The sequence below is a fragment of the Cupressus sempervirens genome, chromosome 10 (genome assembly GCF_028749045.1).
Source record: "Cupressus sempervirens isolate cs-2001-9-10 chromosome 10, ASM2874904v1, whole genome shotgun sequence".
Taxonomy (NCBI): domain Eukaryota; kingdom Viridiplantae; phylum Streptophyta; class Pinopsida; order Cupressales; family Cupressaceae; genus Cupressus; species Cupressus sempervirens.
This window is the reverse complement of record NC_143127.1, coordinates 904,278,539-904,302,546: the sequence shown is the minus strand read 5'-3', so window position 1 is coordinate 904,302,546 and position 24,008 is coordinate 904,278,539.

Below are 24,008 nucleotides of genomic sequence, written 5' to 3'. Positions count from 1 at the left end.
GGCACCTGCGGATGAGGTACTTGGTAGTCTGCCAAGCTATTTCCAGGATAGATCTTCGATTCTAGTCGAACCTACACAACCTATCAACTTGGGAACAGAAGAATGTCCTCAGATTATCCATGTAGCTCAATCTTTGTCAAACAAAGAAAAGACACAGTTTTCTCAGTTCTTTCAAGACAAGAAGGTCAACTTCGCATGGACATACTCTGACATGCCAGGGCTTGATACAGATCTCATCATGCATCACTTATCAATCTCACCAGATGTCAAGCCTGTCAAACAGAAGTTAAGAAAAATGCATCCACATGTGGCTCTACTGGTCAAGACAGAGTTAGAAAAACTATTGAATGCAAACTTCATTAGGGCCATTGATTATGCTGAGTGGATTTCCAACATTGTACCTGTCTCCAAGCATGACAAATCCATACGAGTCTGTACTGATTTTAGAGACCTCAATAAAGCATGCCCCAAGGATGACTTTCCACTACCAAACATCGATATGATAGTGGACATGACTGCAGGTTATGAGATGTACTCGCTCATGGATGGATTTTCTGGGTACAACCAAATAAAGATAGCTCCAGCAGACCAAGAAAAGACAGCCTTTACATGTGCATGGGGTACCTTTTGTTGGAATGTCATGCCTTTTGGGCTAAAAAATGCTGGTGCTACATATCAAAGAGCAATGACAACCATCTTTCATGATATGATGCATAAAAACATGGAAGACTATGTTGATGACACACTGGTGAAATCAAAGAAACGAGACACACATCTCAAAGACCTTAGTTTGATATTGGACCGTATGGAACAATTCCAACTTAGGTTGAATCCAAAAAAATGTGCCTTTGGTGTCACTTCTGGAAAATTGCTAGGTTATATCATCTCAGCAAAAGGCATTGAGGTTGACCCTGAAAAGGTCCAAGCTATCATGGATATGCCTCCACCAAAGACTATCAGTCAGCTTAGAGGTCTGCAAGGACGGCTACAATCCATAAGAAGATTTATCTCTCAATTAGCTGATAAGGCTCAACCTTTCAATAAAAATCTACATAAAGGATCTACCCATATTTGGAACAGTGACTGTCAACAAAGCTTAGACCAAATCAAAGGCTACTTGGCAAAACTGCCAGTTTTGATGCCACCCATTCTGGGAAAACGTTTGATTCTGTACATTTCAGCTACAGATTCTTCTCTAGGAGCACTCTTAGCCCAAAGTGATGAGACGGGTAAAGAAAGAGCCATATACTATATTAGTCAAACTTTGGTGGCTTATGAACTAAATTATACAAGTATAGAGAAGGCATGCCTTGCTGTAGTTTTTGCCTCCCAAAAACTTCGGCATTATATGTTGGCCCACACAGTTCACTTGATTGCCAAGATAGACCCTTTGAAATATTTATTAAGTAAAGCTGCACTTACTGGTCGCCTTGCTAAATGGATGATGATTCTTTCCGAATTTGACATTCAGTATGTTGAACGTAAGGCAATCAAAGGACAAGCCATAGCTGACCAGTTGGCTGACTTCCCACTTGAAGATGTAGCACCTCTACAAATTGAGTTTCTAGATGCCTCAATCATGAACATTACTGACAGAACATGGAAAATGTTTTTTGATGGATCCCATACACAGAATGGAGCAGGAGCAGGGGTGTTGTTTGTTTCCCCTCATGGTTATACGATCCCAAAATCCTACAAATTATTGTTCCCATGTACAAACAATATTGCAGAGTATGAAGCATTAACAAATGGGATCAAAATGGCCCTTGAATGGCGAATAACTGAGCTACACATCTATGGGGATTCTCAACTGGTTGTGAACCAAGTGAATAATGAATATCAAACAAAGGATGATAAATTGATCCCTTATAAAAAGTTGATAGATGCTCTAAGGAACTATTTTACCTTTGTAACATTCCAACAAATTCCTAGAGCAGAAAACAAGGCTGCTGATGCTATGGCCACTTTAGCATCTATCCTCCAATTACAAGAACATGAATCGTGATTTGAGTTCCTGGTGGAAGAATTGTGTCATCCAGCCTATGATTCTTCAGATAACCAGGTGATCTACACTGTTGTAGGTCATGATTCCTCCCGCTATGCGGCTATTTTCTCCTACCTACGTGATCAGGTTATTCCCAAAACCCTCACGCGCAACCAAAAATGCCAACTCCTTCGTAATGCCTCACACTACACTTTGGTCTCTGGTGACTTGTTTAGGAGGAGTCTAGACGGAACGTTGCTTAGGTGTTTAGAACTAGAAGAGTCCGAGAAGGCACTTGCCGAAGTCCACGATGGCATTTGTGGGGCGCATTTTAATGGCCTTGCACTTGCCCGAAAACTGCTTAGGACGGGTTATTACTGGCCCACCATGCAAGCTGATGCTGTGCGCTATGCAAAGACCTGTCAGAAATGTCAGCTCCATGGTAACTTGATACATGCTCCTGGGCGAGAGTTAATCCCTTCTGTGACATATTGGCCATTTCAACAATGGGCCTTTGACTTGGTAGGAAAGATCCATCCAAGCTCATCCAGCGGTCATAAATTTATCATCACAGCAACAGAGTATTTCACTAAATGGGTTGAAGCTGTACCATTATCTGCTGCTACAGGCAAACATGTTGCCCTGTTTATACTAAATCACATCATTTGTCGATATGGTATCCCATCCTCTATTGTTACAGATAATGGAGGACAATTCAAAAATAAAGACTTAAAACAGCTGTGCAAAAAGTTTGGAATTAAGCAACACTGGTCTTCCATTTACTATCCCCAAGGGAATGGCCAAGCTGAGGCCTCTAATAAAACGCTGCTGAAAATCCTACACCGCACAGTTCACAAGTCTGGGAAAGATTGGCACTTGCAAATAAATCCGGCACTTTGGGCCTATAGAACCTCTATTCGTACTCCTACAGGGGCTACACCCTTTTCTCTAGTCTATGGCTCTGAGGCTGTTCTCCCATTAGAAGTCGAAATACCTTCTTTGCGCATCTCCTTACATGGGTTAATAACCGATGAAGACCATAGAGCTATGAGAGTACAGGAATTAGAGACTCTAGATGAACGGCGCAAGGCTGCTTTTGATCACATGAGAGCTTATCAGAAGCGCATGTCTACACAATATAACAAAAAGGTTCACCCCCGTGAGTTCCAAGTTGGTGAACTCGTGCTTAGAGAGAATCCCAAAAATCAGCAAAATCGAGAACAGAAAGGGAAATTTGAACCTAACTGGTTAGGTCCTTACATTATCACAACATCATTTGGGTCTGGTGCTTACCAGTTGTCTACTTCAGAGGGTGAAGAACTTGCAGAACCTATCAACATCCTACACTTGAAGAAGTTCTATACTTAGAGGCTTGCTGCTCAGCTATCTTGTATACATCTATGAGTCTGAAAAAATCTTAAAAATCAGAAAATGTCCTGAAAAAATGATCATCTTAGTGAAAACCTCACTTTGATGTATCACCAAAAAAAAAAAAAAAAAAAAAAAAAATCTATCAATGTGGTGAAAACTTGGAAACAGGCGCTACTTGAAACCCTTGCACCTATGTCTATCAGTCTCAATCATCCACTTCGCTACACATTTCCTGGCTTGGAATTGTTTCTTGTCCTCATCTTGGGGCATAGCTACTTAGCCTATTGAGGTATTCTTGTGCATTAGGGTTTCTTTGACAACTCACAAAATAGTGTTTCTCAACACTTCCCCCACTTTGACATCAAGTGTTTTTTTAACACTTTATAGATAGTTTACCTACAGTCTCCGATGTCGCAATATTTCTCACTATCAGAATCAAGTCTGGAAGAAATGGCCAAGTGACTTACACACACACACTTTAACACTTAAACGACTGAGCTATGCTGACATTTTGTGTGCTGTCTATGATGATTTCTTTGCCATGTATTCCCTCCCTAATAGTCTTTCAAGGATGTCATTGACTAGAAGACTGGGGGCATGGGACATATTTTCTTGATTTCTGCTTGTGGGTATACTTTTGTTTGTCTATAGTGTTGTAAGCATTCATGCTTGTCCTATTCAACACTTTGACTTATAAATGTATCATCCTTGATTGTTTTGCAAGATCGCACTCAGGGTTTATCCTGGCGCTTATGCCTTGATACAGGTGTAATCTTGCTAAATTAAACTTAGGGAATCTAATCGTGTAGTTATCTTGACTTACATGTCTCTGATGCTTAGATTGGATTTCCACATACCTATCTAATATCGATCATATTCATATCCTCATAGTTATACTAGTGATGGTTGTATGATCTCATGATGTCCCTAATAAATGCTCAATGATGAAATTAAGAGTCTAAATGTTATACACTTCTTGCTGGTAAACCACTTTGCATATTAGCTTGCATTTTAGGTTCATTTTCTAGCTTAGTCTTGCATTCTTGCATATGGGGAGAGCTCTCTCTTCATCTTTTTGTGGACATATCAACTAACTCCTTTCATATATTTCTTTATTTTCTTCTTGTTCATGTCTTTTCACCTTCTTAATCTTTCACTTCATCTCTTTTCTATCTTATCATCACATTATATAAAGTTTTGACCTCTTAAATAATTTTGACGTCCTAGATTCATTTTCGGGATCGAAATCCAAATTCGAGTTCATCTTGATGGTCAAAATTGTCTTTTAAAATTCTACTTTCTTCTAAGCAGTTAGCTGACCTTTTGAGGTCTAATCTCCGAATCATCACTGGGGCATCTTCATTTATTCATGACTTCATCATTTCCATACTTCATATCTACTTCAATTCACTGTTTCACATCTAAATCATCTTTCTACTAGATTTGACCTAATTTTATGCTATATCCTTCAAGGTCAACTCTAGTCAAACTGGGGTATTTTGTCAGTTTCTAATAGTCATTCTTGAGTTCTAATCATCTATCTGTCATATTGGACATTGCTATATTCTAATTTTCTCATTTCTAGCCAATTTTTGCATCCCCTTACCTCATTTCAATTTCGATCCCGAGGGGGCAGAAATACTCTATCACTGCTTAGGAGCATTTGTTTGATCTTCTCACTTGCTCTCACTCTATCTGCTTTTCTATGTGTTAGTATTCTTCTTGAATTCTAACATCATCTCTTCCTAGTGTTCAGTACTACTGCTATCAGGCTGTGCATTTAGGACTTGCTATCTATTTCTGCATTTCACTCTTCGGAATTAGACATCTATATCTATCATCGCCTACTTGGCTTCGATTTTCTTTGACATAATGTGTTCCCAGATCGATCACACATTAGTCAAAGAGGGGCAAATGTAATCACCTAAAAATGGTCATCTAGACTATTAGCCCCCTTTTCAATATTTTGGCTAAATTAATTTAATCACTTACCTAAGCCAAATTGCTAATAATCAATTTATTTGATTATAACCTATAGTTTGACTATGCTATCCTAAGTTCATTATTTGATTAAAAGAACATGTCCCCTTTTAATTAAATAAAAGACCCCATTCTTCTAACCCACTTAAAGTGCACACATAAAGTCTTTTTTCTATTTTGCAATTAAAAGAAAAGGCTTTGTGACTTTTGTCTTATATGACAAGTCAACTTATATTCTATTGGTTGATTTGTGTGTGCACATGGATCACTCCTATTTTCGAATTCCACCGTTGATCATCCACCATCTTCATCTTGATCTCCACCGTCCATACATCTTTAAAAGGGAGAGAGCTTTCCCCCTCAATCCATCCATCTTTTGAACATTGTTATGCTGCAGGTTTTCTAACAGGTTTCTTTGGAGCTTTGTGGAGAACTTCTATTTCTTGTCTACATTCTCTCATACCATAGCATTTTAGCTTAGATTCATGTTGCATGCTAGTTTAGTTTCTATTTTGCAATAATCTCTCACATAGCTTAATATTTGGATTGTAACACTCTCATTCATATTCTAGCATAGCTGCATTTGACATTCTCATTCTAGCTTAATCTTCATTTGCATTGCATCCTTGAGGAACTCCTTGGGACATTTGCATTCTTGCATCTTGTCTTTGGAACCTCCCATTGCATGATTTACTAGCAAGAAGAGTATCTCTAAGGCTCATCTGAGAGCCTTCATGCTGAAATACTAACTCCTTGCACTCCGTGGATAGGGAGCTCTAAGTCGGCATCCAAGCATTCCAACTCATGGAATCGTTTGGATAGAAGGGTTTAGAGTGTGACACAAATCGAGTGTACACAAAATACCTACCACCACCCCTTCCTCCCTGACTCCACCCTCTTTTCTTTCCATTAGACCTTTTTTTAAGCTTCTACTCAACTCACAAGGAAAACTGGTATGCCTCTTTAATGTTGGTCATTCTAACTAGATTGAGATCCTCCTAAATACAAGGTCTTAACTGATTAAGGTAATGTACAACCTTCTCCTTGTTTGCTTCCGCATGCCCTATCCTAATAAGGAATTGGTAAAATTCCTCCATATATTCCTAGACAAATTTTCCCCATTGCTTTAACCCTTGCATCTTCTTGAACAAATAACTTGCTTATAGTCAATAGGAATGAATTACTTCTTTAGTTTGTCCACCATGCGATCCCATATTATGATTTTATCCTTCCCTCTTCTATTCCTCTCTAAAAGAATCTCTTGCCACTAGATTTTGGCATGGCCTTTTAGTCTATCCTTTGAAAACTTAACCGCATCAGGGTCCTCAATATCCTCATAGTCAAAATATTCCTCCAGCTCATTGATCTAGTTGATTAACTCATCTAGGTTTAGATTTCTTGAAAACATGTTGACCTCAAGCTTAGGTATTTTTTCGAGCTTGGAATTGTCCCTAAAAAGTTTCTCCTCCATTTGGTTTAGGTTTTATCCTTCTTCTTCTCCTTTTTGTACAACATTTCATTCTTCTTCATTTTCCCCCTCACTTTTATCCCTCATGGTAAGATTCATCCCTCTAGGGATCTCCTCTTGCAATGCCTAAACTTGTCTCTGGAGGGATCTAACCTAAAGGGGAACACCTCTGGCCCTTCCACCACACTCTCTTCATGGAGGCATCTTCCCACTATCTCAAAACCCACAACCAAATAGTCCTAGTGTAAACTAGATCATAGTCATCGCTCTATCTACACACTAAAAAACTCCCACTTTGATACCACTTGATGAGGGCATAACCCAAAACAAAATGAACACTTTAGGAAAAGTATAATTTTATTATGTAAAATGATATGCTATTACATTTAGTTTAGCAAAAATAGACTCAACTACATGCATACTCACATATGACCTTAGAAGCTCATGCACAGTTAAGTATAGCTTCTACTTATCCATTTCTATCTCTCATTAACTGTGAAAACCTTAACTCTTCACCTATATGTACAAATAAATTTCTAATGCTAATTTCCTTATATCAATTAATGAAATGAACTACCCAATTAGATTGGGATTGGTTGGTAGCTATTACGGACTTCAATATATTTTTAGGCTCTTTACTTGACCGATTTTCCAATACTACATGTGAACTTGTTGAATCCTTAACTGTAAGAAATGATTCATTAAGGTTTCCTACAAGGTCTTTCACATTTTCTCTCTAATAGTTGTTATTCTCATTTATTCTATTTTTTCTCATATTCTTGTTGGAAATATAAGAGGAGTAACTAAGAGGGTAGGGGTGAATTAATTACCACTAAAATAAATCCTAGATCCCTTAGATGTCAATACAAATCAAAACATAAACTCTGCTAAAATTGAATGCTATAACTTGACACATAGGCACTTGGTTAACACTAGCAATTTATTGTTACTTAGCAATAACTGAAATATCAACTGTAACTTGATAACTACTAATCATTTAGATGTTATGATATTAAGTGTGATTAACCTGAATTAACTTAGTTGCATACACATAAAATAAATATCATGAATACAATTGACACCAAGATTTAACGTGGAAACCTATTTTGGGAAAAACTACCAATTACAACTAGTTACTACTTTTCACCCTTCTAAAGTGAGACCTGTTAGGAGCCAACCATGTTAAAGGTTACAAAAGATATTGTTAGTTGTGATCCTATTAAAGGATTTAATCACCCTATTAGGAGTGGCCTTGTTAGAGGTCTTTAGACACTTCAATCTAGAAATTCCACCTTGTTAGAGGATTTACAAATAGCTGTTAGGCTAACTTTGTTAAGAGATTTGATTCATTGCTACAATGGTTGGAGAGTAACAATGACTTGACCTGATTTATGATGCAATTGCCTTTGTTAATTCAAATCTCAATTCTAGCTTGAATATTTGATCCTTATTGATCAGATAAATCTTTCCAGTCCAACAAGGATATTCTTCTTATCCTTCCAATTTTCTTCCTCTAAGCATCTTCTTATCTTCACACATTCTTATTCATTATATTCCTCAACATGATCTTATATTTATATCATATACATTGTCAAGTTAGCTTGAATATAACTTAAAATAATTAATATTCATCTCCTCAATCATCTAGAACTAATAGACAAATCTATTAAAATAAATGTGCCAAAACAAGAAAATCATGTGATAGCCAACCCTGCTTAGTAGACACTAACCCAAAATATATATTCTTGTGTTAATTAAGTGAACTTAGTTAACACTACAACTTTGTAAACTTCCTTTGGTAATTGAGTGAGCTCGGTTTGTTGGCTCCTAAATTGACAAGTTTTTAATAACCTAATAATAGGAACAAATACATTTAGGGGCAACTAATTCCCATATTCAACATGCCCATTTAGACATAGGGGCCAACTATAAGGCTATACTCCTCCTTCTTCTTCTGGCTTTGCAAAACCTAGGCAAGTGAACCCCATATTATTTTATATGGTACCAATTTTAAAAGTATACAATCTAAATCTTATTAAGCAAATAAAACCCTTATTTCTCCTATACTTATACAATGACAAAGATATGTAGGAGGAAATTTCAAAACCTATGAAATCCACAAGCTGAGTGAGGGCATCCTTTCAACTCTTAAACAAAAGGGAAAAGTATAATTGATTAAAGATTTGAATCAACATAACCCACATATGAAATAATAATAAACATGCAATCTCCAAGTTGACCAGTCCCTTATCCATTGGGCATTAAATAAGTCAAAACATACATAAGCATACCCAAGATATACTCATATACCTAGATATTAGATCTATCCATTCACCTTGCAAAAAAACATCTATCTTCAAAATGAAACTCATACTTATCAAATCCTCCTATGATCCCCTCAATTCTATCAATGCATATCAAGAAATTTACTTAAGTCCTTGACCCAACATCAAAATACACAATGTCATACAACTTTAAAGCCAAGCTGCAACTAGACATTATGCAGCTTGTACATATATCACAAAAAATTACAAACCCATAAATAGGAGACAAGGCTTAGATTGAAACTTTCAACAAAGTTTGTATTCATTTCCTTGAAACCAATACATCAAATGTATGCAAAAACTCAAAAACTACACAACAGACAAATGCATTATCTAAATGCTCAAAAGAAATTACAATGTTGTTCATAATAGAGAAAAATGCTAGGTCTGAATGGTGGGATCAGAGCTAGAGCTCTGCTCAATAGTTTGTAAACAACCAACCATCAACAACCAAAGAAAGAAAGAAAGGAAAAAGATATAGAAGAGGAAAGAAATCCAAAGTTTGATATAGAAGTGACACATGCACACTTGAATCTCTATCCCCTTTTTCTACAAAGCTTCTCTCTTCTTTCGTCAACCAAAATCTGAATGGAATCTCTGTTGGAAATGTAGATGGAGTAATTGAGAGGGAGGGTGAATTAGTTACCACAAAAAAAATCCACAAATCCCTTAGATGTCAAACAAGTTAGTTACTACTGTCACTCAGTAGACATTCACAAAAAATTTGTAACTCTGTAGATTAACTTGTTACTAATCTTTAAGCATTCACAATTATTAACATGCATGTAAAGGTAAATAACATGAACACAAGAGACACCAGATTTAACATGGAAACCCAATATGGGAAAAACCACCAAGTAACTAGATACCAATTTTCACTCTTCTCAAGCGAGCCCTATTAGGAGCCAACCCTGTTAAAGGTTACAAAACACACAGTTAGGTGTGACCCTATTAGAGGATTTATTCACCCTGCCAGGAGTGACCTTGCTAGAGCTTTTTAGAACAATTCAATGGAATTGTCCACCTTGTTAGAGGATTTAAAAAATGGCTATTAAATCAACTCTATTAAGAGATTTAGGAATTACTGTCACAATGGTTAGAAAGTAATAATAAAATGACCTAAATAAGATGCAACTGAATTTGTTGATTACAGATCTTTGTTTTGCACCATTAGATCCTCCTTGATCAAATATAGCTTTGTTGCTCCTTAATGATCTCTGATCATCCTTTAGAATTCACTCTTGCAATAATCAATCCACCTCCACATTCATATCACATCAAATTCATCACATGTAAAATTTGCAACTTGACCTCTGATATATAACTTTCAGATTATCAAATCGGCTCAATTGCAAGTTACAATCACCTATAATCATTACCATAGTCAGTTGGAAATATTACTTAAAATAATTAAGCATTAAATCATAAATTAACAAATTTCCTTACTGGCTGACCCTGTTCGGTAAACAATGCTTCAGAAACAATTTCCTGTGTTAACCATCACAACTCGGTTAACACTGCAAATTTTGCAAAATCTTTTGGCTGCCAAGTGAACTCGGTAAGAACTAAATTTCCTTCATTGACCATGGGAGCTCGATAAGAATTGAATTTCCTTTGGTGACCATGAGAGCTTAGTAAGAACTATTTTTTGCCACATTTTCTTTTGATGACCGAGTGAGCTCGGTAGACACCGAATTTTCTTTGCTAACCATGAAAGTTTGGTAACAACTGTCTGTACAAGGTAAAGTCTAAGAATGCTTGGTAGACACTGTAAATCCTTTTTGCTAATCTTGAAAGCTCGGTAAGTGCTAACAGATGACTTGTATGACATTTGTGTAACATCAAAGACAACACAAAATTGGATAATTATATCCAACAATCTCCCTCTTTGACATTGATGGCAACACAACATGTCATAACATAATGAAATTTGAGATCAATACTTTCTCTAGTAGAAGGTTTTCTCCCTCTAGAATTTTACACCTCAAACTTTAGTTATCTATAGGAAAATTCTCCCTCTGTCATAGTAATCTCTCCCTCTTGCATAAACTAACTTTCTTGCAAATTTTAGAAAGGTATGATAGTAAACTCTCCCTCTTTGGCAACACATGCCAAAGGAAACACAACTCAAATGAATTTCAATGTACCTTAAGTACTGATTTATATGCAATGTCTTCATTACTTTACTATATCAACTAATAGATCTTCAACTCTTTTCCTATTGATGCATCATTAAAAATGTATTTTAGTGAGCTTTAGATAGGGGAATAACCCCTAACTTACCTCTTAGACACAAGAATGCATCCTTAGGTAGTGGCTGAGTGAATATGTTAGCAATATGTTCCTTTGTATGGACATATTCCAATTTGATCTCCTTATCCTGCACTAATTCTCTAACAAAGTGATACTTTATTGCAATGTGCTTGGTTTTTGAATGCATCACTAGATTTTTGGATATGTTAATTGCACTTGTGTTATCACAAAACATGACAACTAGTTCTTTGATTTCTTCCTTCATACCTTCCAATAACTATTTGAACCAAACAATATTAGAATAGTTTATTGCTGCTGCAACATGCTTTGCCTCTACTATGGACTGGGATGTACAATTTTTCTTTTTACTTGTCCAAGAAACCAACTCTTTCCAAAAAAGAAAGCTCATCCACTTGTACTCTTTATGTCATCAACGTTTCCTTCCCAATCTGCATCAGTAAACACTTTTAAATCTAGGTTTCTTCCAATTTTATACCATAATCCATAATCTTCAGTGCCTTTCAAATATCTCATGATCCTTTTGATTGCCATCATGTAATTTTCTCTTGGTTTTTCTAAAAATCTTGCTACAATACCAACTGCAAGGGCAATATTAGGTCTTGTATGCACTACATATTGCGACTTTCCAATCATAGATCTATACAATGTCTAATCCACTTCCTTTGATTCATCATCCTTGGTAAGTTTCAATCTAGTACACATAGGAGTCCCAACTGGTTTGCAGTCTTCCATGCCAAACTTTTTCAGTATCTTCTTGATGTATTTTGATTGAGTGATGTAGATACCATTCTTATTTTTCTGAATTTGAAGACCAACAAAGAATTTGATATCACCAAACATTAACATTTCAAATTCCTTTTTCATTTTTTCTGATAATTCTTTGCAAAGATCATCATTTACTATAAACAAAGTATCATCCACAAATATTTCTGCCAAAACAATCGTATTATCTGGTCCTTCCTTGATATACAAGCTACTATTATCATTAGTTCTTCGAAAACCAATCTGAATAAGATAGTTATGAAATCTCTCATACCATGCTCTAGGGGGTGGCTTCAAACCATACAATGCTTTATGTAATTTGCAGACTATGTCCTTCTTGTCTGGATCAACAAAACCTTCAAGCTGTTCAATGTAAACCTCTTCATCGAGTATACCATTGAGAAATGTTGACTTGAAATCCATTTGGTAAACTTTGAATCCTTTGTATGTAGCATATGCAAGTAAGGTCCTGACACCTTCCAATCTTGCAATAGGAGAAAATTTTTCTCTAGAGTCTATTCCTTCTTCTTGAGAGTATCCTTTGCATACTAGTCTAGCTTTGTTTCTTGACACATTACCATCTTCATTTAACTTGTTTCTAAATACCCACTTAGTTTCAATCACATTTTTGTCTTTAGGCCTAGGTACAAGAGTCCATGTTTTTTTTTCTCTATCTACCCTATCTCTTCATTCATAGCCTCAATCCAACTTACATTTTTTATTGCATTGTTTACACTTCTAGGTTCAAAATCAGCAAGTAAACAAGTACCTTTCAACTTAATTCTTGTCATAGTTCCTTTCGATTTATCTCCAATGATTTGATTTGGTGCATGATGCCTCCTAACATACTTAGCTAATATAAGTTCCTTGCCTTTTGAATGCTTTGCATTTTCATCCTCTTGCACTTCAGCTTTAGGTTTTGACTATTTTGTCTGCTGCTTGGATCCTTTAGACTTGGTAGACATTAGCTCAATAGCATCATAATGCAACTTGGGTTCTTGTAGCTCGGTTTGAATTTCCTGCAACTCTGTTACTAAAGACTCTGGAGTAGAAGATTTTTTATTGATAGGTGTACCTGGCACTATATCAAGTTCAATGAAAACAAATCTCATGTAGTCTTTTGGTTCCCTTTTTCTCTCGTCTTCAGTTCTTTATGCAAACTCATCAATTTTCACATGTGCACTTTTTGTGACTTTGTGAGTAGAAAAATTCAAATATCTATATGCTTTACTCTTGCAAGAATATCCCAAAAATATTCCTTCATCACGTTTCACATCAAACCTACCTTTTCTAGATTATTTCAAAATGTGACATTTGCTTCCAAATACTTTTAGGTATCTTATGTTTGGTTTGTAGCCATACCATTACTCATAGGGGGTTTTGAATGAGTCCTTTAGTTGTACTCAATTCAAGGTATGAACTATAGTGCTGATAGCTTCCTTCCAGTATTTGATAGCAATGCTCTTTTCAATCATTAAGGTTCTTACACAGTCTATGATAGATATGTTCCTTCTTTCAGCTATTCCATTTTGCTCAGGAGTTATAGGTGCTGAAACCTGCTTTTTGATTTCAATACAAAAGTTATTGAAATCATGTGAAATGAATTCACCACCATTGTCTAACCTCAAGTATTTCAGTTCTTTTCTTGTTTCCTTCTCTACTTTGGCCAAATACCATTTGAACTTCTCAAATGCTTCTGATTTCTCTCTTAGGTACATGATAGTCATCATTCTTGAGTAATCTTCAACAAAGAGAATGAAGAATTTTTCACTAGCATAGCTTTCAATTCCAATAGGTTGACACAAATCAGTATGCACAATTCTAAAAATTCTTTAGATTGATAGTTCTTACTTTTAAAACTAGTCTTTCCCATCTTGCCAATTTGACAATTCTTGCATAGACCGACCTCAAGTTTATTTATGTTAGGAATGCCTCTTACTTTCCTAAATTTAATTTTTTTCACCAAGTTATCAAAGTTCACATGACACAACCTCCTATGCCATAACCAACTTTCTTCAACTTGAGCAATAAAGCATGAACATTCACCAAGTTCAAGGTAAAACAAGTTACCTTTTGTTTGAGTGCCTAATCCAATCAGCTTTCCTTTGCCATCCAAAAATATTGCTTTTCCATGCATGAATTCCACTTTGAATCTATTATTGAGTAGCTGTGCCACACTCAATAGATTATGTTTTAGTCCTTCTACCCAATATGCATTATCACACACAAGTTCTTTGGTTAGTGAGATCCTTCCTCTTCCTTTTATGCAACAAGGTTCATTATTACCAAACCTCACATTGCACCCATCATAGGCTTCAAAATGTTCAAACTTAGTTTTATCACCAGTCATGTGATGAGAACAACCACTATCTATAATCCATGTATCATTTTTTATCACATGAGAAATAAGTGCCATTTCCTCATCATTATTAGACTCATCTTTTATACCAAATTGTTGGAAATGTAGATGGAGTAACTAAGAGGGTGGGGGGGGGGGGGTGTGAATCAATTACCAGAAAAACATATCCACAGATCCCTTAGATGTCAAACAAGTTACTTACTGCTGTAACTCGGTAGATTAACTTGTTGCTGATCTTTAAGCATTCATAATTATTAACATGCATGCAAAGGTAAATAAGAGACACCAAATTTAACGTGGAAACCCAATATGGGAAAAACCATCAAGTAACTAGCTATCAATTTTCACTCTTTTGAAGTGAGTTCTATTAGGAGCCAACCTTGTTAAATGTTAGAAAACACAGTGTTAGGTGTGACCTTGTTAGAGGATTTATTCACCTTGCTAGGAGTGGCCTTGCTAGAGGTCTTTAGAACAATTCAATGGAACTGTCCACCTTGTTAGAGGATTTACAAAATGGCTATTAAACCAACTCTGTTAAGAGACTTAGGAATTACTGTTACAATGGTTAGAAAGTAACAATAAAATGACCTGAATAATATGCAATTGAATTTGCTGATTACAGATTTTTATTCTACACCATTAGATCCTCCTTGATCAAATATAGTTTTGCTACCTTAATGATCTTTGATCATCCTTTAGAATTAACTCTTGCAATAATTAGTCCACCTCCACATTCATATCATATCAAATTCATCACATGTAAAATTTACAACTTGATCTCTCTCATATATATCTTTCAGATTACCAAGTTAGCTCAATTACAAGTTACAATCACCTATAATCATTACCATAGTCAGTTGGAAATAATATTTAAAAAAATTAAGCATTAAATCATAAATTAACAAATTCTTTTACAGGCTAACCCTATTTGGTAAACACTACTTCAAAAATAATGTCTTGTGTTAACCATCTCAACTCGGTTAACATTGCAAATTCTGTGAGATCCTTTGGATGCCAAATTTCCTTAGCTGACCATGAGAGCTCAATAAGAACTGATTTCCTTTGCTGACCATGAGAGCTCAGTAGACATTGAATTTTGTTTGCCAACCATGAAAGCTTAGTAACAACTGTTTGCACAAGGTAAAGTCTGAGAATGCTCAATAGACACTGTAAATCTTCTTTGGTAACTTGAAAGCTTGGTAAGTGCTAATAGATCACTTGTATGAAATTTGTGTAACATCAAAAACAACACACAATTGGATAATTGTATCCAACAATCTCATCATTGAGCGTCAACAAAGTCAAAATATCTCTTCTAACTAATGTGAAACCCTTATTCTAATAAAAACTTTAGGTATGCATCTAAAATGCTGATAAATCCTTTACTAAATTGATTTGGAGGTGAAAAGATATCACCAACTAGATCTCCACTAACTTTGGTGCACACCGAATTGATCGTTTCACCAAAAACCAAGTCTAAAATTCCATACCAAAATAGAATTGAAAAATAAGCACCTTGAATAGATCACACATATGGCTTCCTATGCAAAAATAATTTGCAAATATGAAAAATCTATTCTGAGATCTTTCCATTAGTATATAATAGTCATATACTAGCTTAACAGAAATGCCTAGGAGATCCATTTGAAAAATCGGTTCATGAATGCATGACAAGGTTGCATTTTTGCAAAAAGTTAACATTTCTCTAAAGTCAAAAATTTATATTATAACCTTCTTTTAATTTAAATGACCCTCTACATGTTGGAAAATAAAAAATAATAAAAAATTACTTTTTCTAAACTTTAGAAATTTCCCTCTAATTCTACATCTAGGTTAGACTTGTTTGATTGGGCTTTGCCACGTATCACCATGTGATTCATCAGTCTTCACTTTGTCAATGCTAGATGGGTGCCATGTTGTACCCTCTAATTGGTATTCTCCCACCTCACCACTTTGTCACAAGGCTCTGCCACATGTCAAATTCTTACGGGCTAGATCTGCCACCTCACTACCCCTTGCCACATGTCACATTCTTGCTTTGTTCGAGGCCTCTAACTTCTACTTTGCCTTAACCAAAATGACCAAGAGACTAACCACACTTTGCACCATCACACCTTGGTTTTATAACTACAAGTGAAAGCTTGTGATTGCATGATTACTTTTTTTGCACCATCAAACCATTTCTTCAAACCTGGCATTTTAAGCTGTGAAACCATGGCCCACAGTTATCTAACTATTTCACTCCATCACCATAGTTAGGCCTAATCATGGATTGACTACTGCAATGATGTAATTTGGGACCCACCTTGGGAAATGTGCCATGTGACACATGCTAATTCATTCACTTGTCATTGTCATCATCCTAATATCATCACATTCATTGTAGCACTTTGGTTCAAAATTTGGTTTTCTATCATCGCCATCTAGCTTGATGGGCCCCTCCACATGTGAGTAGGTTATGTCTTAAAAGGTTTATGCCTTTAAGAAAAACAAAAACTGTGCATTGGGGTACTTAAAAAGGCTCAAGGCTGACTACAAGAGCAATGTGGGATATTGCAGAAAGTGATATTTAAAAAAAAACTTCTCCTTATGGGTGCTCTACTTTTGATTTTCATGTGCTTCTCCAAAAGTCTTTTGCTATCTTCTCTCCTCCTCCCTTCATTGCAGCCATGAGTATTGAAGATTGTGCCTTTTGGTGGATTCAAATCTTGGTCAACTCCCCTATTAATAATCAAGCTCCTACTAGCTCCCACATGGTTGGATGAATTGCCCTTTTTTTGAGTGTACGTAGTGAAAAGGAACCCAAACCATTAAAAAAAAACATTTATTTTGAATGCTATCATTTTCCAGATGTAGGTTATGATCACTAGCATAATAATTTTGAAGCTTCATAATGTTCTATGAGGCAATTTGTTGGCAATAGGAGTAGTGAGTCGACATGGTCTTGTTAGTTTGTGGTGATTGATCAAGAAAGTACTATACATACTGATATGGCCGAAATGTTGTAACCCTAAAACAATATAAAATACTTGTATTGAAGGGCTTAGAGTTAGGTATTTCATTAAGTTGCGATGCAAAATTGGTTCTTGCATTGGTATTGAGCTGTAGGGGATTACAGATTGTAATAAGGTTATAATCACTGGATCATAATAATATCAGACTTGCTATTTGGTGGACGAAGCCCATGGATTGGGTGAACCATGTTAATCTTGGTGTCTTGTGTTCTTTTATGTGTGATCTATTATTTTATGTTGTTGGTTGTATTTGCATGTAATTATTATTTCTTTCCGTGGTTTAATCCTAACAAGTGGTATCAGAGCGAGGTTGACTTTCAATTATCCTTTGTAGGAAAGTCTCATAATTAAGTGGGAGTCTCACAGTTGAGTGGGAGCGATGGTAGATGAGGGTAAGCTGAGGGTTGACAGGTTTAATGGGTAGAACTTCTAGTTATAGAAAATGCAAATGGAAGACTATATTTATCAGAAGGATTTATGGAAGCTATTAGAAGGAAAAGCCAAGAATCAGGGATCTATGCCAAATGCTGAATGGGATCTTCTGGATAGAAAGGCACTTGGAAGCATTTGATTATGCCTGGCACCATCAGTGGCATTTAATATTACAAAAGAAAAGACAACAGAAGAATTGATACAAACTCTAGCAAAACTATATGAAAAACCCTCCGCTTCAAACAAAGTATTTCTCATGAAGCATTTATTTAATATGAAAATGGTAGAAGGTGGATCTGTTGCAGATCATTTAAATGAGTTTAATACTATTACTAGTTAGTTATCTTCTATGGGTATCAATTTTGATGAAGAAATTAGGGTCTCTTGATTTTGTGTTCTTTGTTTGGAAGCTGGAATGGCTTGGTAATAGCTGTGAGTAATTTTGTTCCTAGATCTAGTACCCTAAAATGTGAAGATGTGATTGGAGTTGTTTTGAGTGAGGAAACTCGTAGGAAAACTTTAGATGGATCTACATTAGGAAGTGCTTTGAATGCACAAAGTAGGGGTAGAATGACTGAGAGAGGAAGTAACTCTGGAAATTGTGGGAAATCAAGAGGAAAGTCAAAGGGGAGGAGGTCTTAGTTGAGAGGACCAAACGACTATTGGTACTATGGGAAACTAGGGCACAAAAAGAAATATTGTTGGAATTGAAAGAAAAATGAAGGAGATAAACTAGATGGAGACAAGGAGGCAAATTTGTTAAGTGAAAAATCCGAAGAGGATGCTTTGCTTCTATCTTTAGAAAGTGTTGATTATTCATGGGTTTTAGATTCTAGTGCTTCATTTCATGCTACACCTCATAGAGGTTATTTTATTGATTATGTCCAAGGGGATTTTGGACTTGTTTATTTGGGGGATAATGAACCCTGTTAGATTGTTGGAAAGGGAAAAATTAAGATTACGTTGTAGAATGGGAATCATTGGCTACTACATGAGGTAAGACATGTTCCAAGGCTAAGTAGGAATTTAATTTTAGTAGGGCAAAGGTTCCCTTATAGTAGAAAAAGGTGTGAAATTAGGCACCTTATATCTTTGTACAGGTCATATTGTTCCTTCTACTTTAATTATTTCAGAGAAAAATAAATATTCAGGAACAATTGCTGTAGTTGAGCAGGGAGAACAAATAGTTACTATAGATTCTGATATAGCACTGTGGCACAACAGACTTGGGCACATGAGTGAGAAAGGTATGAAAGTACTTCATTCAAAGAAAGTTTTACCAAGTTTGAAATGTGTCAATATGGATTTTTGTGAAATTTGTGTATGGAAAACAAAAAGGAGAAATTAGAGCTTGTGCATACCGATGTATGGGGACCAGCTTAGGTATCTTCCCTTGGTGGCTCTCATTATTATGTTACATTTATTGATGACACAACTAGAAGGGTATGGGTTTACTTCCTTCGATATAAATCTGATGTATTTCAAACTTTTAAGAAATGGAAATGCTTGGTTGAAAATGAGACTAGTAAGAAATTAAAATGTCTCAGATTTGATAATGGTGGTGAGTATTACAGTCATGAATTTGAAGATTATTGCTCTACTAATGGTATTCATAGACAATAAACTATTCCAAGGACTCCACAAGAAAACAGAGTGGTTGAACGAATGAACAGGACTATAATGGAACATGCAAGGAGCATGAGGTTGTATGCTAGGTTGCCCTTACAAATGTGGGTGGAGTCTATCAATATTACTATATATTTGATTAATAGAGGTCCCTATACTCCTTTGGACTATGGTATTCTAGAGGAAGCATGGACTAGTAAGAAGGTGAGTTATTCTTTTCTCAAAACCTTTGGCTATGAAGCATTTGTTCACATAGATTCTAAAAATAGAACCAAGCTGGAAGCTAAGTCAAAGAAATGTGTATTTGTTGGATATGACATTAATGAATTTGGTTATAGGCTTTGGGATTTTGAAAATCATAAAATTTTAAGAATTCGAGATATCATATTCAATGAGAAAGTGTTGTACAAAGATCTATTGCAACAACATGAGAAGAAAGAATATGATTATGTAGTGCTAGATGATACTCCAAAAGCTAATGTTCAAGCCATTCCTCATGATGTGCAACAACTGCAACAAAAAATACCACACACATTGGTGAATGTTAGATAGTCAACAAGGCAAATTAGACCTCCACAAAGATTTTCTCCCTCTTTGTATTCTATTTTAGTTACTGATGCTGGTGAACCTTACAGCTATAATGAAGCTGTGCAGGTGGATAATAAGATTTAGTGGGAGTCTATAATGAAAGATGAAATGGACTTTCTACTGAAGAATAGGACATGGGATTTGTGCAAGTTGCTTATAGGTAAAAGAGCTTTACAAAATAAGTGGATTTATAGGTTGAAAGAAGAGGAAGGGGGTCAGAAATTTTTTAAAGCCAGGTTAGTTGTAAAAGAATTCACACAGAAAAAGGGAATTGATTTTGATGAGATATTTTTTCTTGTTGTTAAAATGACTTCTATCCGTCCTATTTTAATTCTTGTAGCTACTAAAGATTTTCATTTAGAGCAGTTGGATGTTAAAACAACCTTCCTTCATGGTGATTTGGATGAAGAAATATATATGGCTTAGCCACAGGAATTTGAGGTCAAAGGTAAGGAGAACTTAGTGTGCAAATTGAAGAAAAGTTTATATGGCTTGAAGCAAGCACCTCGATAATGGTATCTAAAATTTGACAGTTTTATGCATGAGCATGGATACAATAGGTGTCATTCAGATCATTGTGTTTACTCTAAGAGGTTAGATGATGATAGCTACATTATTTTATGTTTATATGTTGATGATATGCTTGTAGCTGGGTCTAACATGGATCATATTAAGGGGCTGAAATGTTAGTTAGCACATGCATTTGCTATGAAGGATTTGGGGGTAGCAAAAAAAAAAACCTTGGTATGAAGATTTGGAGAGATAGGAAGAAAAAAATATTGACGCTATGTCAGGTTGATTATGTGGAGGAGGTGTTGCAATGTTTCTCTATGGAGAATGCTAAAGTTGTCAACACACCTTTACCTGGTCATTTGAAGTTGACTAAGGAGATGTGTCCCAAGACATAGGAAGAGGAGGATAAGATGTCCAAGGTGCCCTATACTTTAGCTGTAGGAAGCTTGATGTATGCTATGGTATGTACTAGGCTAGATATTGCACCTACAGTGGGAGTCATTAGCAGGTATATGAGTCATCCAGGAATTGAGCATTAGAATGCAGTCAAATGGATTTTTAGATATTTGAGAGGAACATCTAATAAGTGTTTACACTTTGGGGGCTCTACTACTAATTTATAGGACTATGTCAACTTAGATTTTTTAGGGATATTGATACTAGGTGAAGTACTACATGTTATGTCTGTACTATTGGTGGGGCAACCATGAGCTGGGTTTCTTGATTAAAAAATGTTAATGCTTTATCCACTATAGAGGTAGAGTATGTTTTTGCTATCAAGGTAGCCAAGGAGATGATATGGTTTCAGTTCTTCTTGGAAGAATTGGGACATCCTTAGAAGGATAATTATTTGTTCACAGATAGTCAAAGTGCCATTCATCTTGCAAAGAATTTAGCTTTGCATTCTAAGACCAAACACATACAGTTGTAGTACCATTTCATTTGGTTAGTTTTAGATGATGGACAGTTAAAGCTAGAGAAGATACATACAAATGACAATCCTGTAGATATGTTGAAAAAGGTAGTAACAAGGGAGAAGCTAAACTCCTCTTTAGCTTCGGTTGCTCTTCTAGACTAGATATGAATAAAAGAATAGTAGAGTCCAAGGTGTTTTGATCTAGTGGGAGCCCCATGTGGTAGCGATATTGCTAGAGGATTAGTCTCCAAGTGGAAGATTGTTGTTTAGTGTGGAGCTTGATCAGTCCCCAAGTGGGAGATTGTTAGTGACTTATCAGGAAAGTACTATACATACTTCATAAATTCTTTGGGGTTCGGGGTAGCACCTTGAAAATTATTTTTGGGCCATGGCTGATGTTGTAGCTAACATATGGCTAACATGTTGTAATCCTAAATTTGCATAAAATACTTGTATAAAAGGGCTTAGGGTTAGGTATTTTCATGAAGTTGTGATGCAAAATTGGTTCTTGCAGCGGTATTGAGTTGTAAGGGATTACAGATTGTATTGACTTGTTTTTTTGGTGGACGTAGCCTAGGGATTGGGTGAGCCATATTAAATCTTGGTGTCTTGTGTTCTTTTATGTGTGATCTATTATTTTTTGTTATTGGTTATATTTGCATGTGATTGTTATTTTTGTCCGTGGGTTAATCCTAACAAGTCCAAGAAAAAATGTGAATTGAAATTTTAAAGAATTTGAAACATGACCATCATTATTAGACTTGTGATAGCTAGACTCCTTGAAAAGCTCTTAAAGTAGTTGCCACATGGTTTTATCAGCAAACTCCACATAACATAGGACATAGGGTTCTCTTCTGACACATCTAGGTTCCTTGCATCAATGTTGAAAAAGGGCTGTTGATTTGTTGATCTTCTTGGTGTATCACAAATCCCCAATATCCTCTAATCATTATTGCACATCATTAATTTATGGGAAGTCAAATGAAAAATAAAATAGATGTTTCCTTCCAAAATTTTATCGTGTGCCATCAATGGCTAAGGATTGCAAGCCTACAGATCTTTGACATTGAAGAGAAAGTGATTTGGATAATTGATTAAGATATCTTTTACAACAATTGGAGGCAAAAGCTCCCTTACTAAATTGGTAGATTAGATTATTCTGAGTGTTCCTCCATAGTAGCTCCTTTACATCAAGCATCTTTGAGTAGGAAATCAATTGCCCCATCTCAATTTTCAAGTCGAATTTCTCTGAAAACTTTCTTTCTCATATATCAATGAGTAAATTGGTAGGGGCTTCAAAATTAGCACACATTCCTTACACATATCACATATCCCTAATTTATAATCCTTTCCACATGCCAATTAGCCATTATGGATTTTAGCTTTACAACCTTCCATAAATGATCTTCACTATAGGATGCACATGCCCTCAGAACATTGGGTGTGGTTTTATGAGGAAAGCTCAAATTAGTTCCTCAAAAATTTGGCATGTAATTTTTTTGACTTTTTTAATAAATAAAACACACCATTTCCCACCATATTTTAGGCCTCATTTAATTGAAGGAGATATCATAACACTTTATCTTGTGAGATAAATTTTAGACAACCTTATCACAAGATAAAACATCTATGAAATAGGCTCTTATGAACATTGAGACTTCCTAAATATACTCTATTTCCTATTTTGTTATCAACCCTTTTGATCTATGAAAGATGTATGGCCATATTAAGAATGATAATGATTATAATTAGTGCAGCATCCTTGCAAACATTTCCAATCCTCACAATGTTCTGTCAGTCTAATAATACCTATTAGGCCCAAGAGTGGGTCTGGCTATTTTTTTTTTCAAACTAAAATAACCTACCCTTAAACTGATCAATTAATCACCTAGAACTAATTAGATTCAAATTCAATCACTATTGCATCATTTAAAACTCATTTTACCCCTTCTTGCAAACTGTGGTTTTCTATCACGAAGGCTCTGAAACAGGTTTTAAAAACTAACCAAAACTGACAACCGGGCTCTAAAATTTGATATACTAATTCTCTATTCCACATTCTTGTACCTTGTTAGATTTTATCTCATGAAAACATCTAGGTGAAATGATATTGAAAGTCAAAGTTTCCTTCTTTGAGCTGGCTACAAACAAACATGTTAGAAAACAATAAATCACATTCGATTTTGGCTTTGGAAACAAGTCAAACGGACACTTGGGGGCACAAAAACTGGGGCATTAGTTCACTGTCATGAGGAGAGTATAAAAATATTATTTGGGCTCATGATGAATAACTAGGATAATTTGGAAATCATGTGAAGTTAGGTACTTGGATTTGCAGAACTGAGAATACTAGCAGGATATTGATTTTCACAAATGGAATGGACTTGGGAAAGTATG